Genomic DNA, 22,114 nt, shown 5'->3' on the forward strand with positions numbered 1-22,114 from the left:
GCGGGGTTCGATCCCAGGACACTGGGACCATGACCTGAGCTGAAGGCAGAGGCTTTAACCCACTGAGCCACCCAGGCATCCCCCTAAGAAGGCTTTTAAAACTGAACATACCCTTTGGGGGTCAATACACAATGGTTGAACTAAGGTAGAATAACTTGATCTGATGTTGGAGGTTTCGTTAACCAGGGAACTGATGGTCAGAGAAACTCTAGTGGTTTTCTTTTTTATCCTGTTACAGAAACAAAACCAAACACAGTACAGTGAAAGAAAGATTAGAGGCAGCTTTGATAGAAATACCTCACTGTATTCATTTGGCATGTGTCACATTTTTACTCAAAATCCTTAATTTTTTAAAAATTTGTACAATTCAGTTTTTTCCCTTTTTGATCAGTTAATGGATTGTGGCTCATAATAGTTTTGCTTTAAATTTCCTTTGTCTTAGTCTGTTAATCAGTGAGCTGTTACTAAACACTTATAGAGAAGAAATAATTTATAAAGCAAATAATCACTTTAAAGTTTGGAAAATTTTAGTATTTTTTTTTTGCTGTATTTTTTTAAAAGTAAAATTTCCCCTATATTCATACGGCAACAAAAGCTCATTTACACATACATTCTGTACTTACTCTGACATTTCTGTAGCATATTCCAAGCACAATCACAGAGAGAAATGTTTTCTTCCCTCTTCCCTTGTAAGAAAGAGAAAAAAAGAAATTCTGTCTAGATCTCACTGGCATTTAATAAAATTTAGTTCACCTGTGTTGTATGCACAGTATGACCAGCAAATTAGTTATGGGCAACAGATCAATCCAGAAATCTGAATTCTTTTTTTTTTTTTTTTTAAAGATTTTATTTATTTATTTGACAGAGAGAAATCACAAGTAGATGGAGAGGCAGGCAGAGAGAGAGAGAGGGAAGCAGGCTCTCTGCTCAGCAGAGAGCCCGATGCGGGACTCCATCCCAGGACCCTGAGATCATGACCTGAGCCGAAGGCAGTGGCTTAACCCACTGAGCCACCCAGGCGCCCCCAGAAATCTGAATTCTTGACTAAGTTTGGAACTACTTTAATATTCTCAGTTTAAAAAATCCAGATGTTTACCTTTACAGAGGTATAGTGGTTGCACCCAGAAGAGCTATTGAGTCATTTCCCCAAACAACATTTTATAGGGCAGATACTACTGTCTTGTGAATTTGTGTTTTGATTGGAAGTCTTCAGAATATTTGTTACAATACAAAAACTCTTAACACATTGCTTTGTTGAAGGATGTTGTCGATGTTCATATTATTTCTCTACTTAGTAGAGAAGTCTATCTCAGTCCTTAGTATCAAGAATAATCACGGGTTGCCTGGGTGGCTCAGTCAGTTGAGTGTCTGACTCTTGGCTTCTGCTCAGGTCATGATCTCAGGATTGTAAGATCAAGCTCCACTTTGGGCTCCATGCTCAGTGTGGAGTCTGTTTGAGGTTCTCTCTCTCTCCCTTCCCCTATGCCCCTCCGTGCACACACACTCTCTCTTGAATAAATAAGTAAATAAAACTTAAGGAAAAAAAAAAGAATAATTCGGGCTTCTGTGCTACTACTTTAGTTTTTCCTCTCAGATACTACAAATCCTAGTATTGGTTGTATTTCCTCTATGTTAGGTATTTGAACGTCTACTGCTCATTATATAGCCAGGAATTCATCAGAGTTTGGAGTTAAGATCTCCTAAATTTGTAACCTGGTATTTTTTTTCCCCACTCTGTCTATGATTATTTATTTACCCATACCACATTTAGATCACATGATCCTGTGAAGAACTTTTATGTTATTTCCAGGTGGAAGAGATAGATTGGAAGATACAGACTAGCCTCAATAACAAAATACTACAATTTTTAGAAAGCCATTGGCTTATGGAAATAGAGTATTTGAAATTGTAACTATTCCAGAAAACCCAGTCCCTATGGTCACATTATACCATAATGCTTTAATGAAAAACATTTCCTACTTAAAAAAATCTTTTATATACAGCTTGATAACACCCCTTTGGATTAGATTTATCTAATCTTTAGTATATAATCTCATAATTCTTAGTGGCTTTTTCAGTCTTTAAAAACTTCCTTATCTTGAAGTTTTATCACCATTTTGGTTTAGGCTAAAATTTCAACCATGTAAAATTGTTAATACTATTTCATTCTTCATTTCTTAAGGCAGACAGTGGCTGAAGAATGTACATTTTGTTTATTTAAAGTGTCCAAATACTCAGGTCGTGATCTCATGGGTTATGAGATTGAGCCCCATGTCTGGCTCCACACTCTGCAGGGTGTCTGCTTGAAGATTCTCTCCCTATGCCCCTCCTCCTGCATGTGTTTGCATGTGCACACACACATACTTGCTCTCAAATAAATAAATCTTTGAAAAAAGAAAGTGCCCAAATACATTACATTTACTCATGTCTATATATATAGTATTTTATAATTTGTAAGATTAAAAATATCTGTGAGCTAGAACTGCCCCAGCCCTTTTCTTAAAGGGTAGTTGCCTTTTATTTTTTTAAAGATTTTATTTATTTATTTAACAGAGAGAGAGATCACAAGTAGGCAGAAAGGCAGGCAGAGAGAGAGGGGGAAGCAGACTCCCCACTGAGCAGACAGCCGAATTCGGGACTTAATCCCAGGACCCTGGGATCATGACCTGAGCCAAAGGCAGAGGCTTTAACCCACTGAGCCACCCAGGCACCCCACTATTTATTTCTAAGGTTATTTTGAGGATTATGTGAGAGAGCTTGCAGAAGCACTTAATGTAGACACAAGTCATGTATCAAGCATTCAGCAAATGTTAACTGCTATTATTATTGTGATTGTGGTGATAGATCCAGATGAATTTCCATCTTTCCTAAGAGGTTTTCCTTTCCTTTTCTTTTTTTTAAAGGCTTTATTTATTTCAGAGAAAGAGGGAGGGAGAGAGAGTACAAGCAGGGGGAGATGCAGAGGGAGAGGGAGAAGCAGACCCCTCTCTGAGCAGGGAGCCTGATGTGGGGCTTGATCCCATGACCCTGAGATTGTGATCTCAGCAGAAGGCAGATAATTACATGACTGAGGCACCCAGACACCCCTCTCAGAGATTTCTAATTTAGCTCTCTTTGACTTTTTTCTCTTGCAAACTTAAAACCTCTTTCTTAGCCTTTTGTTTTAATTATTTATTACTGCATGCTTTCATTTGGAAGCTCCTTAAGTTAAGGATCTTTTCAGATGTGTCCCATCCTCAAAGTGTCTACCCTAGTGTTAAACACATGGTAGGTGTGGAGATGATTGATTTCATAGATTAATGCATAGAGAGATGCTATTAACAGTCTTAGGAGATGTGTGTTGTTTTTTTTTTTTTTAAGATTTTATTTATTTATTTGACAGACAGAGATTACAGGCAGGCAGAGAGGCAGGCAGAGAAAGAGGAGGAAGCAGGCTTCCTACTGAGCAGAGAGCCCGATGCGGGGCTCGATCCCAGGACGCTGAGATCATGACCTGAGCCGGAGGCAGCGGCTTAACCCACTGAGCCACCCAGGCGCCCCAGAGATGTGTGTTGTTTTGTGCTATTTCCTTCAACCCCATCCGACAAATAAAAGCAATCAAAATAGATTCCTTTTTTGATGTTGGCAGGAAGACCTCATGCCACACCAGCCATCTTAGGTGAAGTTAACCAATCACCCATCATTGAAGACCAAGAAAAGACTTGGGAAATCTTGCTTAACATCTTCAAAGAACAAACCTAAGGTTATATTATTTGGTCAAAGTCATGCAGTCCGTTGGTATAAGAGTCAGGATTAGAGGATGCGTGGGTAGCTTAGTCAGTAAGTGTCTGCCTTTGGCTCAGGTCATGATCCCAGGGTTCTGGGATCAAGCCATGCATCAGGCTCCCTGCTCAGCAGGAATCCTGTTTCTCCTTCTCTCACTCCTCCTGCTTGTGTTCCATCTCTTGCTGTGTCTCTCTCTGTCAAATAAGTAAATAAAATCTTGAAGAAAAAAAAAGTCAGGATTAGAATACAAATCTCCAGTCTTCTAGGGCAATCCACTTCTAGTAAGTTGATTCTGTATTACCAGATAAATGTAAAACTGTGGATATTAGTCTGAGTATTTGTGACTGTAGTGATTCTTTTCTTTTATCAGGATAAATTGTATTTATGGTTCTGAATTCAGTGGGTAATGAACTAGTCCTTTTATTTTGTATGTAAGCTCCATGAGCTCAGAGACTTAGTCTCTTTTGTTCACTCTTGCATCCCTAGTGTCTAGTATAGTGGAGTTGGCTGAGACTTCAGTTGAGAATATTTCTGTGGCTTCTAGAGATTCTAACCTTGGAGTGTTAGACCCTGGAGAGAAACCCTGTATACATCAGGGACATTCTGGCTGTGGTAGCAAGATAAAAATGAAATCCTTCCCCTCATGGGAAAAGAAGGATCAAGTGAGAGAGTGTGTATGAAACTTTTGGAACTTCTTAGAAGAAACATACCTTATAAATAAATATAAGGTCAGTTGGTTCAAGAGGCTAGAGTTTCCTCTAAGCCCCTTGGCATGTCTCAAAGGAGAACCTGGAAAATATCAGCAGAACTGTTTTGGTGGGGGATGAGATTTAGGTTTTTGCCCACCTTGAAACTGCCTGATGTCCTGAGGCTAATGAGAACAAAAAAGAGAAGATCCAGTACTAATAAGGGAAAGGTAATACTGGGCCTCCTAAATTCCAGATGCCTCATGTTGTAAGTGAGAACAATCAAACTTCCTGGGCAAGGCACTAGACAGCGCATGCTGTCACTTAATCCATGGAGTGAGGAGGCCTGGCAGGACTTCCTCTGTCCTGTCCCTGATCTTCCAGCCAATGAAAAGAGACAGTGATAACTAATGGAACCAAGAAGTACCCTGCATCTTGCTTTGTATATGCCACTGGTTAGCATGAATTAAACAATTTGGGTCTAAAGATCATAAAGAAAAGGATAAAAACATAGGCCATATAGTTTGGGAGAGAGAGCACTAATTCAAGATTGAGAAAATCTTGATTTTTATTCTATGGTTGTCAATTCGTTATATGACCTTGGGGAAGACCCTTTAGGGTCTCAGTTATCCCTTAACTACCATATGGATTTGGTAAAATGAAGAGGCACATGCAGCCCAGTGTTCCTAGCAGCAATGTCCACAATAGCCAAACTGTGGAAGCAGCAGAGATGTCCTTCAACAGATTAATGTATAAAGAAGATGTGGTTCAGGGGCCCCTGGGTGACTCAGTGTGTTAAGCCTCTGCCTGTGGCTCAGGTCAAGATCTCAGGTTCCTGGGATCGAGCATGCATAGGGCTTTCTACACAGTGGGGAACTGCTTCCCCTGCTATCCCTGCCTGCCTCTCTGCCTATTTGTTATAGTTGTCTCTCTCTCTCTCTGTGTCAAATAAATAAACAAAATCCTTTAAAAAAAGAAAGAAAAAAAAAAGAAGTGAGAGGGGAGATGTTACCTAAGGTTTCTTCTAGGTCTGTTAGTTCTTTTAAAATATTTTTAAATTCTCAGAGTGTGTGCTTTAAAAATCTGTGATTTCTGCAATTACCAGAGCAGATGAAATTCCATCAGAGGATAAGAGAAAGAAAGATGAACATTGGACCTAAAAGCAAAAGTGATCAGTGCTTAGGCTGCTCTAGCACCCTGAGGTTTGAAAGATGAGCTGAGCTTTAGAAATTACTTAGTTTAAGATGTTATTTATTTATGAAAGCAAACCTTTGAGAACTCACATTAGTTCAGTGGTAAAACAAAACTGAGTGTGAGAACCACTACATCTTCCCCACTTCAAGAAAAGGAAGAATTTCTAAGAAAAAGTTTTTTTTAAAATATTGACTTCTCGTGCTGAAGCTACTCTGGTCTTTACATTCATTTCTCATGTATTTTTCTTTAGGGGGTAGAAAAGGAGGTTTTCAAAGGAAAAAATAAAACAACAATAACTGTTAACTTGACTGCTGTGAGATATTTCCACACTCCAAAATATCAGAGTGAAACTGTGGATTCTCAGTATGTGTGAGCCCTACATGTGACCTGTCCTGAAGTGTTCCTTCTTGATTTTAGATAGTGCTCGGGATGTCCTTGAGAGAAAAAATAGCTAGGGATTTTACTTTCATGATAAATTATGCTAGCAGGCTTCATGGCTCACGTAAATGGTAACCTTTGCTGAGTGTAACCCTAGCTCTTTGTAAAGAGAACAGAATTAGACTCTGCCAAATGAAGAGTCCAAGACCTTGGCAGTCTTACTCTGGAAAGATTACAAGATACATAGAGATCACACGAATGAACAATGCTGATGTCCTTATAACATTGCCTGGATAGCTAGGATGTCTGCAGCATTATACTAGCTTCATGGATATAATGTAGGTTCAGTGGTCTGAAAAATAGAACATTAGACGTATTTAAAAGTAAACGACTGAAGAATCTGATAGTAGCCACATTAGGCAAAAATTGGGGAAAGACAAGTGATGTAAGGCAGGTTAGCAACGTAAAATGCTAATGTAAAATGTTTTATTTTTTATAATTTTAATTTTAAAGAAAAGAAACTTATTAATTAATTAATTATTAAAAATTTAATAATTTTTTTTGAGAAAGAGGAAGAGAGAGAGTATGTGCATGACTGTGGGGGAGGAGCAGAGGAGGAGAGAGAATCTTAAGTAGGCTTTATGCCCAGTGTAGAGCCCCACGAGGGTCTTGAACTCACAACTCTGAGATCATGACCTGAGCCGAAATCAAGAGTTGGACACTTAACCCGCTGAGCTAACCAGGTGCCCCTCATATGTTTTAAATGTCACATTAGTGAGAAAACTTAAGAAAATTCATACAATAAGCTAAATTTGGTGCATCCTTATTAAGTGTTACTTTTTTGAGTTGATGGAAAAGTTTATAGATGATTTCTATCACTTTTTGAACAAAGTCAGAGCTTGTATGGCTCACAGGTGTCAGTCCTTAGAAAATGAATGGATTTGACTTGTGAACATACTCAGGTTTTAAGAGAAGGTGATTTATGACATCCACTGAGTAACTTTTCCCTCCTTTTATAGAGAGAATGAGTATGTACGTGAGCTGTTAGGGGGAGGTAGAGGGGTGAGGGAGAGAGAGAATCTCAAGCAGGTGCCATAGCCAGCATGGGACTGGGTCTCACGACCTGTGCTGAAACCAAGAGTCAGACATCCAACTGCCTGAGCTACCCAGGGACCCCAAATGAGTATTTTGATAATGGTTTTGAAAAGTTCTTAAGGAAGTTTTAGTATATAGGAACTTTTACAAACATACCATATCATTTCTTCCCCAGTTTTTCTAGACCATTTTCTAGTGACAGTGGGTTTTTATTTATTTATTTATTTATAAGATTTTATTTATTTATTTGACAGAGAGAAACCACAAGTAGTCGGAGAGGCAGGCAGAGAGACAGAGGGAAGCAGGCTCCCCACCAAGCAGAGAGCCCGATGCGGGACTCAGTCCCAGGATCCTGAGATCATGACCTGAGCCAAAGGCAGTGGCTTAACCCACTGAGCCACCCAGGCGCCCCCAGTGGGTTTTTATTTTTCCCATATGCTTTACCATACTACCTTCATGTGTGGCTCTGTCTCTCTTTCATTCTTTCCTCTTGCTTTTCAGAAAAAAAGAAATGACCTGTTTTTATTTTCAATAAGTTAAACTATTGTGAAGTGTAGGCTGTTGTTTTCTACATGACTAGAAATTTTACTTGATCATACGTAATGTTTTGTTTCTTCCCAGAATTTGTCAAATTTCTTGATTTTACACAGTGCTAACCAGGAGATCTGTATCAAGGACATTATCAGTCATGTCTCTCCATGTTAGAATAGAATACTCACTGTTATTTGATTATAGTTACCATACAATGTTACATTAGTTTAAGGGGTACAGCATAGTGATTGATCTATATAACATGTCTTTATAGACTGTTCTCATCACAAATGTAGCCACCATCTATCACCATACAATGTTGTTAACAGTATCATTGAGTATATTTCCTATGCCGTTCTTTATGTTCCCATGACTTATATTCCCATAATGGAAAGCCTTTATCTCCCACTTCTCCTCATCCATTTTGCCCATCTCCTCACCCCTCTTCACTCTGGAAGCTGTCAGTTCTCTATATTTGTAGGCCTGATTCTGCTTTTTGTTTGATTATATTCATTTGTGTTGTTTTTTAGATACCAAATATGAGTGAAATCATGTGGTATTTGTCTTTCTCAGTCCGACTGACTTCACTTGGCATAATACCCTGTAGGTCTATGCAGATTGCCACAAATGGAAAGAGCTCATCTTTTTTTATGGCTGTGTAATATTCCATTGTATGGATTTTGTGTGTGTGTGTGTGTGTGTGTGTACCACATCTTCTTTATCCATTCATCTATCTACAATGGTATTTTAAGAGATAACTGCTTCATTCTAAGTGGCATACAGATTTCTGTTTGGATATCTATGTGTCTCAACCTTTACTGCACTGGTTTCCTGTTGTCAAGGTCCACTTGTGTGTGGCCTTTCTCAGGGTGCTTCTCCATCAAAAGATAGGATGCCTGGTTTTGATTAGGAATGTCACTCTTTCTTCTCCCTGATGCTAAGATCCTAGTGAGCTTGGAAAAAAGTGGGACATATCAAGGAGCTCTTTTGGGGTTTATGGTCTTTCTCCTGTGACTTGCTGTTTTAGGTCAGGAATTTGAGGAACATTAAATGTGTAATTCGGGGCACCTGGGTGGCTCAGTGGGTTAAAGCCTCTGCCTTCGGCTCAGGTCATGATTCCAGGGTCCTGGGATCGAGCCCCACATCAGGCTCTCTGCTCAGCCGGGAGCCTGCTTCCCTCTCTCTCTCTGCCTGCCTCTCTGTCTGCTTGTGATCTCCGTCTGTCAAATAAAAAAATAATAAGAATTAAAAAAAATGTGCAATTCATTTCTAATCCAGGTATTATCAACTGGGGTAACGGGGCCTAGAAGGTGCGTTTTCCCAAGATGGTTTCCTTACCGGTATGCCTGATACCTTGATGCTGCTTGGTGTTTGTCTGTCTTTGTTTTTCTCTCTCCACATGGTATCTCATTCTCTAAGGTCTCTCAGGTCTCTCTGGGTGGCTTTGGTTTTTCGTACCACAGTAGCCCCAGGGTAGTTGTATTTCTCACCCTGAGGCTTACGGCTCTAAGAGCAAGTGTTCCAATAATATTCTTTCTCTTATGAAGGGAAGCTTCTCTTACTTTGTTCTGTTGTGATTTCTTGGACCCTTAGCTATGGCGGTATAGGAACTAGTTGCCAAAGACCCAATTTATACAATTCCTCTTGTGAAAAATTCAGGTCTTAGGGCTTAAATGCCAAGATAAACAGGTGTTTGGTTTGAATTATGTGGCAAGCTACTTTCTACTTTTTTTTTTCTTGTTCACAATTTAAAATTTTATTTAAGCCATATTTTTAAGGTTCTTTTATCCTCTTAGCCTTCTTATTTTATACAAACACACACAGAACAAGAGTTTATATGTTTTCATTTGGTATTTTTTACAAAGACACTGCAATCATCTTTGACGCTCAAACTTAAAATACCACCAAAGTTAATTTTTAAAGAATTTAAGAAAATTTAAGAAATAATATTGATATACTAAATCATTGCTCTTTTAACTTTTGATTAACTAGATTTTATTGAAAAGAAGATATGTGCAATTAGAAAAAAAATGAGGATGGGAAGAAAAGATAAACAATGAAAGGAAATATCCATTTTTCCCCAGAACCCTCAGGTCGGTCTGCTTCCTAGAGCCCATCACTGTCGATAGTTAATCGTGCCTCCAGAAATATTCTATGCATATAAAAGCACATATAATATATGTAACGCCTTTTGAAAGTTTTTACTTTGAAATAATTGTAGATTTACTAAAAAGTTGCAAAAATAGTACAGAATGTTCATGCATATCTTCTACTAATTTTCTCTTGTGCTGATGACTTTTGGAAAAATGGTACAGTTATCACAACCAAAACATTAACAGGTCAATAATATATTAGCTAAATGATGTATTTAAATTTCAACAATCCTCTGCTCCCAGTGTTTTTTTTGTTTTAGGATACAATCCAGGAACCCATAATGCTTTTAGTTGTTGTGTATCCTTAGTATTCTCTAATCTGGGACACTTCCTGAGTCTTGTCTTTTATTGCTTGATATTTTTTATGAGAACGGATCCGTTATTTTAGAGAATGCCTCTCAATTTGAGATCATCTGATGCTTCTCATGAGTAGGTTGTGTTTATATATTTTCATCAAGAATAGCATGTCTGGGGCGCCTGGGTGGCTCAGTGGGTTAAGCCGCTGCCTTTGGCTCAGGTCATGATCTCAGAGTCCTGGGATCGAGTCCCGCATCGGGCTCTCTGCTCAGCAGAGAGCCTGCTTCCCTCTCTCTCTCTGCCTGCCTCTCCATCTACTTGTGATTTCTCTCTGTCAAATAAATAAATAAAATCTTAAAAAAAAAAAAAAAGAATAGCATGTCTGTCTGTCTCATACAAGAGGTACATGAAGTAGATGTATCTTAACACTGATGTTGCACATTGATGTTACAAAAATGTAATACAGATCTGAGTATATTTTTTTTAGAGAATTTTCGAATTTAGCTGAAGATTAGGTTTAGTTAAGATATTTTCTTTCGCCTAAGCTTAAAATATTGAACTTGAACCAGCCCTGTGGCAAAGGAGCAGCGGTAACAGAGGCCTAGACTCTAGGAAAATAATCTTTTAATACTTCCCGGTCTTGTTCTCCAGCACTGGCAATGTCTGTACTGATGAGAGATGTCAGGAGAAAAGTTAACTGTCTTGGAAGCAATAAACCACCTTCTTTCCAACTTTTGGCAGAACGGCCAAATTGATGAAAGTTTATATTTTGTAAGGCATCCGCTCTGTCACCTGCTTGCTCTCTAGAACACTTTCCCATAGGTAGTGTTTTCTTCATCTCAAGTGAACCCTCGAAAGCTATCATGTCCTCAAGCCCACATCAAAACTGACTTGTTTTATATACATTAGTCCTCTGATAGAGTGGTTCGGACAAAGACACCAATTTGTCCATGGATGTATTCTGTCCCTTCTTTTGTCTTTAAACAGTAAGACCCATTACTTTGACCCATATGACACCATGTCTGGTGGGGGCACTCTGAAGCCCATAAGCCAGTCAGCCAGTTGTCTAGGAGGTGCACATATCTTCTTTTCAATAAAATCTCTTTCACATCCTGCTAAGTTCAGACGAGACTGGTATTTAATCCTAAAACTTTCATTCCCTTTCGATATTTATCTGAAAATAGAGGATATTTGTCCTTTTTGATGCCACTGGCTTGAGTATGTGAGGTTTTATGTTATAAGATCATGTATGATTTTTAAAAGTGACTGTTCCATTTCTCTTTGTCCTGTGCACACATGCAGAATTACTGCCAAGAGGAATACTTTGTGCACAGGACAGCTAAGACCACACATTGTCATTAGCTGGGAGTCAGGTTACCCACCACATGGACAGCAGCATGTGCTAGAGCTCTGTGTAACTAGAAGAGTCCTAGAGAGGAGAATTTGTAGCATTAAGCAGGCTTTGCAAATTAAAAAAAAAAAAAAAAAAAAAGAAGAAGACAACGTAGTGTTCTCTATGAGCTTTGATTTTTAACAACCATAAAATGAGATTAATACCCAGGCACTGTATTAACCACTTTCTGTGCTTTTTGTCATTGATTCTTCGCAAAACCACAAGATGGAGAGATACTGTTTTTCTCATTTTACAAATGAGGAAGCATAAGCTTACTGAGGTTACCCAGATTGTCCAGAGTCAAATAGCTAGTAAATGGTGGATCCAGGAATAAGATCCCCGTAGTCCATCTCTAGAGCTGTTATGAGAAATATACTTCCTTGACCTGTGTATTTCTTGGGAAATCAGAGGGACAGGTACCCAGGTTCTAAGGGAAGCCTGAGCTTGATAACTAGCTTTTTGGTTCAGGAGGGACCTTATAAGGATATGAACAGAAATGTTCACAAATAACTTCTCATGCATTGGACACTGGGTCAAAAATTTAACTCTGACAGTGGTTTCTGTTTATTGCTTAGATGTATAAGAAGATATATGTGGAAATAATATTGAGATAAATAAATTGAGCTGGACAGTGTACAAAAAGATCTTTGTAAAATGTGAGAGAGATGTGTGGTAACTGTACTGATTGGATTTTTGAGATGTGAAATCAGTTTGGCTCAAAGCCCCCAAGACCCACATCAGAGACCTCGCCAGAGGCAGAACTGAAAGTGTGTTCATTGAATGAGAATAACAGATCCAAAGGGCAGATTCTCACTAGGTCCTTCCCCTTCACTCTAGAGTATGACATAAGGATACCCCACTGCACTGTTCTCCAGAAAGTTCCTAAGGAATTACACACAGGAAGGAGAACAGGTTGATTAGGACATGTTAACGGGACATCTTTCTCTCCTAACTTTCTTTTAGCACAGTTTAATTTAGCTCATTGTCACTTTGGCAGTGTTGAACTCTGTGAAAGACTGAGAAGCTAAGTACAGACTAGAGGAGAGAAGTGTGACAGTGACAAGCTCATGGAGGCAAGGGGCAGTTTGAAGTGCCAGGAGGTGGGGGGGGGCGGTCATCAGACACATGTGCAGAGCAGGAGCTTTTCAGGGAGGTTATAGAGAAGCTGGGGTTTAGAGAGAATGGAGAGGGGAAGTCAGGCTTTGCAGCTTCAGACTTAATCTCAGGGCTGTCCCTGGTCTGTCCAGCCCCTTCTGGGACAGCGCAGAAGCGATATCCCTTAGAATCAGAGAACCCTTAAATATTACAGTCCAAAATGGTATCAGAGCCTGTCAAGTAAAGCTAGGCCCTCAGTTTTAACTTAAAGGAACTTAGAGCCATTGTCTAGTTGACCCCAAAATAGTTCAGGTCATTATATCAGTCTTGAACATCACTTTTTAAAAAAAAGATTTCATTTATTTAGTAGACAGGAGAGAGAGAACGTGATTGGGGGTAGGGAAGTGGGAGAGGGAGAAGCAGACTCCCTGCTGAGCAGGGAAACCAATGAGGGACTCAGTCCCAGGACCCTGGGATCATGACCTGAGCTGAAGGCAGACACTTAACCAAATGAGCCACCCAGGCATCCCTGAACATCACTTTCTTTCACAATTTTCTTTCCTGTTAAGAATCCTATCTGTAAAAGACTGTGTATGTATGTCCATGTATGCTTTGTGTGGGTATGATGTCTGTGTTTGCTCTGATTTGTCAGATCATAGAGTGAAGGCTGGTGGTCTTAGTTATCTTTATAGCCGCAGAACTGAAACAAAATTAGTCAATCTGTAGAACTTTGTTTCATATCCACTAAGTATATTATGTACCTAAGCAGCATATCTTAGGTACGTAAATTGGATAGCCCCTTGCTTTCTAGGTGGTCCTGTGTTCTGTAGGAAGATAAATAATGATAACAGTTTCAAGCACCATGGAAAAACATTTGATAGCTCTATGGTGGTTCTCAGAATTTAACATGCATTTGCATCACCTGAGAATCTTGTTGAAATGCAGATCCTGATTCAGTAGCTCTTTTTTTTTTTTTTAAAATAAGATTTTCTTTTTTATTTTATTTTATTTTTTAAAGATTTTATTTATTTATTTGACAGAGATCACAAGTAGGCATAGAGGCATAGAGGCAGGCAGAGAGAGAGAGGAGGAAGCAGGCTCCCTGCCAAGCAGAGAGCCCGATGCGGGACTCGATCCCAGGACCCTGAGATCAGGGCCCGAGCTGAAGGCAGCGGCTTAACCCACTGAGCCACCCAGGCGCCCCCTGATTCAGTAGCTCTTGGAGCCTGAGATCCTTTATTTCTCAGAATCTCCCAGAGAAGACAGATGCTGCTGATCTACAGACTACACTTTGATAAATAGCATGGGCAGAGTCTTAACATTGGTTAAAATGTGAGGCATGCAGAGGGAGTAGCAAGTTAAGTCAGTTTGACAGGAGAGAGAAGGTTGGAAAGATTGGTTAGGATCAGATCTCAAAGGGCCTTGAGCACCAGGTTAAGGATTTAGATGATATATGTGTTAAGGAATCATTGCGGGTTTCTGTACTGGGTATAGAATGACATGACAGGACCTGTATTTAAGGGAGATTTATCTGTCATCATATATAGAACAGGTGGGGCAGAAGTTTCCTGTTAACTCTCAAGTAGCAGAGACTCAACTTCTGGCCCTTAATGCCAAATGAGAAGAAGTTGCAGAAGAGAGAGAGAGGAGGAGGCTGGCAACCGGAAGTGACCTGTCTTACAGAGTGGCCCTGGGTGGGGGCTGGGGGAGTTGTTTAGGTCATAAATCTCTTTAGTGTGTCCCAATTCCAGGAGATCCCTACCAGTCCTTTGTTATTTAAGGATATAGTCATAAACCGTGTGCTTGGTCAATTTTTTTTTTTTGCTAGATTCAATTCATCCAAAATGTATTGAGTGTCAGGTACAGTGCTTTGCTCTCTCAGGTATCTGTGTTTTTCCCAGAGTGTCTGATGCAGGATCCTGGCCTAAATTAATATCATTGTAATGTTTATCCTGTTTAATTCTGGCATTTTAACATAAGAGGGTTAACATAGTCTACCCTTGATAAGACTATTTAAAAAACAAGGATATGATAAAACACAAAATAATGGATTGTGGTTAAAATTGAGGGAAGGCTGGTAGGCATTAGATTTAGGGGAGGAACACATAGATATTGTTCATTATTGGTATTGTTCCAGTTCTTGGATTTTTGGGTTGAATGATGGGATTCACAGGATTCTTTTTTTTTTAAGAGCACCCAGTGCTCCATGCAATACATGCCCCCAATAATACCCACCACCTGGTACCCCAACCTCCCACCCTCTCGCCCCTTCAAAACCCTCAGATTGTTTTTCAGAGTCCATAGTCTCTCATGGTTCACCTCCCCTTCCTGTTTCCCCCAACTCCCTTCTCCTCTCTATCTCCCCATGTCCTCCATGCTATTTGTTATGCTCCACAAATAAGTGAAACCATATGATAATTGACTCTCTCTGCTTGACTTATTTCACTCAGCATAATCTCTTCCAGTCCTGTCCATGTTGCTACAAAAGTTGGGTATTCGTCCTTTCTGATGGAGGCATAATACTCCATAGTGTATATGGACTACATCTTCCTTATCCATTTGTCTGTTGAAGGGCATCTTGGTTCTTTCCACAGTTTGGCGACTGTGGCCATTGCTGCTATAGACATTGGGGTACAGATGGCCCTTCTTTTCACAACATCTGTATCTTTGGGGTAAATACCCAGTAGTGCAATTGCAGGGTCATAGGAATCTCCACACTGTTCTCAAAAGAGGCTGCACCAACTTGAATTCCCACCATCAGTGGAAGAGGGTTCCCCTTTCTCCGCATCCCCTCCAACACATGTTGTTTCTTGTCTTGCTAATTTTGGCAATTCTAACTGGTGTAAGATGATTATCTCAATGTGGTTTTAATTTGAATCTCCCTGATGGCTAGAGGATTCATTTTATTTTTTAAAATAAATAAGGAGATGAAGCAGGAAATTAAGTATAGGATGATCAGGCATGCTAATTTATCATTCATCATATAAATTATTATATGTGTCATGCAGCTGAGGTCCCTTAAAAAAAAAAAAACAAATACATGCACAGACTTAAAATACTCAAAGGTAATGTCATGGAGAATCCATCCTAAGAGAAGGAAATTAAAATTGCCATCTCTGCCAACGTCTGTGTAAGGCTTTTCTATGCATTGCGTCAGATTGCAAATAATTTGAGTAGTTACCTCCAGCCTGAGGTTTGGTGAGTTCAGGTGAGGTCGTAGTCCTAGCAAATGTATTGGTATTCTACTAACCTAAACTTCTCTTCCATTTAGTAACGTACAGAGTACTTTCCCCCATCAGATCATGCTTCCTTGTCATTTACTTAGTTTTAGGTCCTTGGATTCTTGAACCCGAGGTCAGAGGTCTTTGTTTATTCATTCATTCATTTCATTCATTTGAGTGTAGTTGACATGTTACATTAGTTTCAGGTGTACAGCTTTGTGTTTTGACAAGTTTATGCATTATATTGTGGTTCGCTACAAGTGTAGCTACCATCTCTCTCATTATTTCACTATTACAGTATCATTACCCATTCCTTATGCTCTGCCTTTTATTCCCATGATGTCCTTATTCTGTAACTGGAGGCCCGTATCTCCCTTTTTCCTTCACCCATGTTGCCCAATCTCTTACCACCTTTTTCTCTGGCAGCCATCACCCCATACCTGTTAGATTGGCTAAAATCCAAAAAAAAAAAAAAAAAAAAAAGCATTGTTGATGGAAATGTAAATTGGTACAGCCACTGTGGAAAATAGTAAAGGGGTTCCTCAAAAAATTAAAAACAAAAATACCATATGATCAAATAATTCCACTATTGGGTATTTACCAAGAGAAAATGAAAACACTAACACTGACTAAAAAAGATACATATACCCCTATATTTATTGCAGCATTATTTACAATAGCTAAAACATGGTGAGTGCTGTGAAGTGTGTAAACCTGGTGATTCACAGACCTGTAGCCCTGGGGATAAAAATATATGTTTATACAATAGCCAAAACATGGCAGCAATCTAAGTATCTATCAATAGATGAATGGATAAGGAAATACACACATACATACAGACACACACAGAAATATCATATGGCTATATGATGTACTGTATGAGACATGGACCTAGAGGGTATTATGTTTAATGAAATAAGTCAGACTGAAAAAGACAAATACCATATGATTCCACTCATAAATGGAATCTAGAAAAAGAAATAAAAGAAAAGCATGAAGCATGAGCAGACCTGTAAATACAGAGAACAAATTGATGGTTGCAGAGGTCCTTTTTAGGAATGTCTTGGGGGAATTTAATGTTCTCAGAGTATTGTCATACTGACTATTCTTCTGACATTAGATTATATTGCATTAAATCTTTCCAAAGTATGAAGCAATATATCCTGGAAAGTCAAATCCATTTTCAAAATTAAAGAGATATGTGTAAACTGTTTCCTTTTTGTTATCTGTCATAGTAAGTGAATGGAATTCTGGCTAATTCTGCCAAACTTCAGGAATGACCAATTTTCAGAGAAACAGAATACAGTAAAATTTAGTCTGTTATAAACTACTCTGAGTATTAATACTTTTGATTCATAAAATACTTTTAGGGACTTGAGGTGTTCCATGCAAATGAGTTTTCCAGAAAATTGAAACAAACCAATGGTTGCTGAGTGTTTTTTTTTTTTGGCCAGAAGATTTTTAAAAATAAAAGTAGAAGATGTTTAAGGTAAAAATTCAGAGCATACAGAAAGTATAAAGTTAAAAGTAAAAATTGGCCCTTTCCAGTCTCGAATTTCTGCTATTGACAGTTTCTTATTATATACAGGTACAGCTCTGTATATAATTTTATTTCATAAATGCCACCACACTATATATATTATACTTTGCTTTTCCACTTAATGTATCTGGGTTATCATTTGATAACAGCACATAAAAATCTAACTTATTCTAAATTTTTATGTAGAATTTTTTATGTGGTTTGCAATAGTTTATCAGTTCATAGTTGAAGAATATGGGAGTTGTTAAAAACAATACCTAAGTGAGCATCTTTATAAATACACCTTTGCATCTTCTTTTAAGTCCATCTATAGCAGTGGAATTACAAGGGGGAATAAATCACATACATTTTACTTTTTAACAGTTATACTGCTTAGTTGCCCTTTTGTGAAGTAGTTCATTCTCAATAGTTATTTGAAAATGACTTCTTTATAATCCTCATAATGAGGTATCTCATTATTTCATACATGTGTATTTCTTTAATCATAAATGAGGTTGCACAGCTTTTGTGTGTTTGTTGATCACTTTTGCTTTTTCCTCTTGTAAAATGCCTGTTGAGAAAGATGATCTTCTAAACTGAACAGAGAATGTTAGCAATGTATTTTTGCAGCTACACTGTTAAAATTAGATTTTAGCCAGGGTGAGTATTTGACAAATAATTTCTTAGAATCTTGAGATTATTATTCCTTATTATTATGTCTTTTTCAGAATATATTGTCGTCCCAAATATCTAACACTGAGATGATGACATTTGGTCTTTACTGTTTGATTTAATGAACAGTTGTAGCTTACCCAGACTTCAGTCTAATTCGTGTCTCACGCGTGTTTAGAAAATTGCTATGGTGGAAAACTCCAGAATAAAAGGGTTGTGGTAGAGCTGTGATAGTTGACTTCACTTACTCCCTGCTCTGTTGAAACAGTACATACTTTCCTCCCATTTGGGTGAGAAATAATCTTGGAAATAAGTTTGCATCCATGGGTATAATTCTCTATGTTTGGGGTTTACGCCTTTTTTTTTTTTTTTTGTGATATATGCAGTTTCTACCACACTGTGGCTGCTTAAGAATTGTTCAAGAAAAACAAGAATAATGCTGGTATTTGGTTTGTCAGTTGTGGCTCAGAGCATCAGTGGGACATAGAGCAGAATTCTTGCAGAGAAATATGATCCTGACTCAGTTCTAATTTTATCTTTGTGGTGCAGCTTTTAACTATGAGGACAGCTGGTGTTGGATAAATCTGTCCTCACAAGCTGTATGAGATTGAAATAAAATTAAATATTTGGGGTTAAATCCAAATGAAAAAATGTGGAAATGACTGATGAATATTTTGATATTTCACTTTCTGCATCTGGGTGAAAAGCTACTCTCTGTTCATTGTGAATTCCTTGCAATAGTCCTATTTGAAGCTTAAGATAAGCAGAATGTGTGCTTTAATTTAAGATCTAACATTTCTTGAAAGGTAAAGCTGAATTCTTGCTTTTTACTCTTAACCTCCACCCTGCTGATAAAAATGATAGACTGTAGAAACTTATTTTTGTTAGCAACCTCTCTTTGTCTTTCTGTCTTGAGCCAATGATTACTACCGTGCTTCTACTTGGGCAAGGAAAGTACTCCTGTGTGCTTTCTGAAAGATTGCAAATGATGGGACCCCAAGCTCCTAGTAGATTCTCCCCCAGATGACTAAATGTCTTGCTGATTGCTAAGAGATAAATAAGGGTGGTGAGCTCAGAGAACAGTCAGGTTGCTGGCTTTTCGTCAGCTTACTGGATTACTAAGGTAGAAAAGCACTAAAAATAAATCAGGGCACAAATTCTCCTGCCAGGGGTTGAGTATTGAGATAACTTGTCTTCTTGGCTGGTGTTGACATCATCTGTTCTCCTAATGCTCTTTGCAGATGAGAGCCAGAGTGAGAAACAGGGTTGGCCATGAACAAGTGTCAGCAAAAGTTTGTAGCCTTGTTCTGATATACTTATTGTTGGTTCTTGTCAGACTCAGTTAATGAGTTCCTCTAGCTCCTCTAGCAGATCACCAAGCACATCAGGTGAGACTTGAAACCAAACTTGGGACCAATCTCAGGGGAAGTCATTTGATATCTTCTAGTTTCAAATGTATCTTTACTAGGTCTCTTCCACATCAGTTGGGTTTCAGTGTTTCCCCCAGGAGGTCAGATTCTACCAGAACTGAAAAGGTAGGGAGATTTCTCAGGAGTTCAGTTCTAGGACCTGAGGATTTCACAATAATACAAGTTACCTGATCGGGGGGTAAAGATTCTTATTGCGGAATTTCGGTTTCTGTTGCTGCTTCAGAATCTGTCTTGAACAGAGTACCTTTGCCAGTCACAATTAATCTGTGGATCTCATTGGAACTTAAATGGAGGGGAATACATTTAAATACCTACCTTCTTTATATTTATCCCTACCCTTTTTTAGTATTTTAGAAACTTGCTTTTAACTGGACTAATACTTGTCCCACACTGATTAAGTGCTTGATACTCACAAAATGCTTTTACACATTTATCTGGTGACCTTCAGAACTAGTCTGTAAGGAAGGCAGATGTTATTATCCTGTTGCTAATTGCTGGACTCAGAAAAGCCAACAGATTCAGAGTTTGGCAGCAGTTGGTGTTAAGCCCTGGGAGCTCTGGGATTTCTTGGTTCACTTAGCAATGTCTAGATGACCTGGGGCCCTCTCTCCTAAGTCTGGAGGTTTGTTCTATTTTTTAAGATAATGTATTTAAATATATCTGTAAAAATGCATTCTCACTATCGTAAAGTTGGAAAATATCGCAGAGAAATGAGAGAAAGAAAAAAAAATCAGCCACAGACCTAGTACTCAAAAACGAACTCCTTGGGTTTACTTAGGTTTTTCACTGTGTCTGTGAGATGGAAGGAGAGATCAAATAAGTCTTCAGTAATGCTTATTTTGTCTCGGTTTCCCTGCATTTAGCATAGTGCGTATCATAGATATTTCATTCTAGCTCCCTCCAGGGGTACTTCACAGGTAGCTAGGCATTGACCCTGGACCCTCCAAGCTGTGCTCTAAAAGCTGAACCCAAATCTCACTGCCATCCCTGGTAGAGGTCAGATCTTCACTGTTCTCCTTTTGTGACTCTTCTTTTCACTCCCCCACTGTCCCCACAAAGCTTACTTCCTTTCCTTCTAGCTCTTTCAGTATAGTTTCTCTTGATTGTTTCCTGCAACATGTTACTTCCCATCTTAAAATCACCAGCAGCACTTCCCACAGATCTTTCTTCAAATTCTGCTTGGCTTCCCTTGTGCAGAGGCAACAGGCCAGAGAGCATGGAGGAAAATGAAAGGCCTGTTTTTTCTCGAGTCTCCCAAGCACCCAGCTTGGCACTCAGAAAGTACATCCGACCAAAGATAGGGGTGCTGGGAAGTGCAGGCATGTTAGCAGCATGTTTGGACCCAGGAAATAGTAAATAACAGTGTATCTTTGGACCCCCTCCTGCATTTTGTTTAGTGCTTTAATAATAGATGTTAGGTAAGTGTTAACTGATTTTGTGTGTGTGTGTGAGTGTATTTGGTCTTGAAAGTAGAGGTGGGAAGCCACTGTACTTATTTCCTATAAATTAAAAGCATTGGGAGTGTATTCTCTGTCCCACACCCAAAGAATTCTGGTTTCCCTTATCTGTGGGATCACTATGCTATGAGAAAACCCAGCCAACCAGCAGCTTTGGTGTCAAAGGTACTCACAGCTTCCACGTTGTCTATCTGCTTTCCAGGTCCTGATGTCCTCACCGAAAACACCTCTTGAAGCTGGGTTTGTTTGAGGTAGATCCCTGCTCTCTGGCAAGGAGGGGCATAAACTGGAATGACAGCTGTGTCCAAAGAGGCTAGGCTATCAATTGGAAGGGATGAGGAAGGGTCTCCCTATTCCTCTCTTTTTGGTGCAGTCTCAGCTTTCAGTTAACCACGCTTGGGGAGTGTGCATGCTTGTGTGTGTCCTCCCAGGAGAAGGACAAAAATTACATGACCCTGAGTTAGCCACTAATAATTACACATTGAATCTGAATGAAAATGAGGAGGAAAAGGCAAGGCAGAAGCCAAAGTGTCATGGTAAGCAAGGCATTTTTAATTGGAATGTAAAGAATTTTGTTAGTGACATTTCAGTGAAATTCAAGCTGCCCTTTCTCTCAATCCAGAAGACAGGAGGTATCTCACAGCTGCTTGGGTCAGGATTACAGTTTTACAGTTAGATTTCAGAAATCTAATATTAATCTTGGCATTGGCTTTGGTGGAAGATGTGTGCAAGATTGTAGATCTTTATGGAAAATTATGTGGAACAGCACTTTTTTTTTTTTTCTTGGAAGCTTAAGATTTCTGTTTTACATGCTGTTGGGGGAATGTGCTTTCTTTGTGCTACATTGATCAATATGCTTAAATGTAAAAATAACTTAGTCTAATAAATAGAGAAACTTGATGTTATCACAAATAAGCAGAATATTTCTGGGACAAGTATAGACTTCTACTCTCCATAATTAATTTTATGATTAAACAGTAAGCTTTGATTGAGGACCAACTGTGTGCCCAATACTGGGCAGCTGGAGAATGCTACAGAAAAGCTAGCACAAGTGTCATAAGTAGCATAATGTCACAAGTAGCATAAGTGTCGTACTGAGTTTACAGTAAACTAAGTGTGTCCTCAGTGCAATTCTTAGTAATCCTTCGTTTCCTTGAGTCAGTAATCCCTAAGTAAGTAAGACACCATTGCTGTAATACGGTACACTAAGTGCAAGTGATCACAGCCT

General features: G+C 38.9%; 1 protein-coding gene and 1 long non-coding RNA gene across 2 annotated transcripts in view; one reads left to right on the forward strand and one right to left on the reverse strand.

The window, feature by feature from the left end:
• Window positions 1-22,114, forward strand: part of KLHL3 (kelch like family member 3) — a 259,630-nt gene that overhangs the window by 2,091 nt on the left and 235,425 nt on the right. The window lies entirely within an intron of this gene.
• LOC123390783 lies at window positions 65-21,275 on the reverse strand. Its single transcript, XR_006605357.1, has 3 exons — window positions 21,060-21,275; window positions 624-686; window positions 65-229 (listed from the first exon to the last, which is right to left on the reverse strand). It is a non-coding gene; the product is annotated as an uncharacterized LOC123390783 (long non-coding RNA).

Source organism: Mustela putorius, unplaced genomic scaffold (genome assembly GCF_011764305.1).
Source record: "Mustela putorius furo isolate JIRA1106 unplaced genomic scaffold, ASM1176430v1.1 tig00000145_pilon_pilon_pilon, whole genome shotgun sequence".
NCBI classification, from domain to species: domain Eukaryota; kingdom Metazoa; phylum Chordata; class Mammalia; order Carnivora; family Mustelidae; genus Mustela; species Mustela putorius.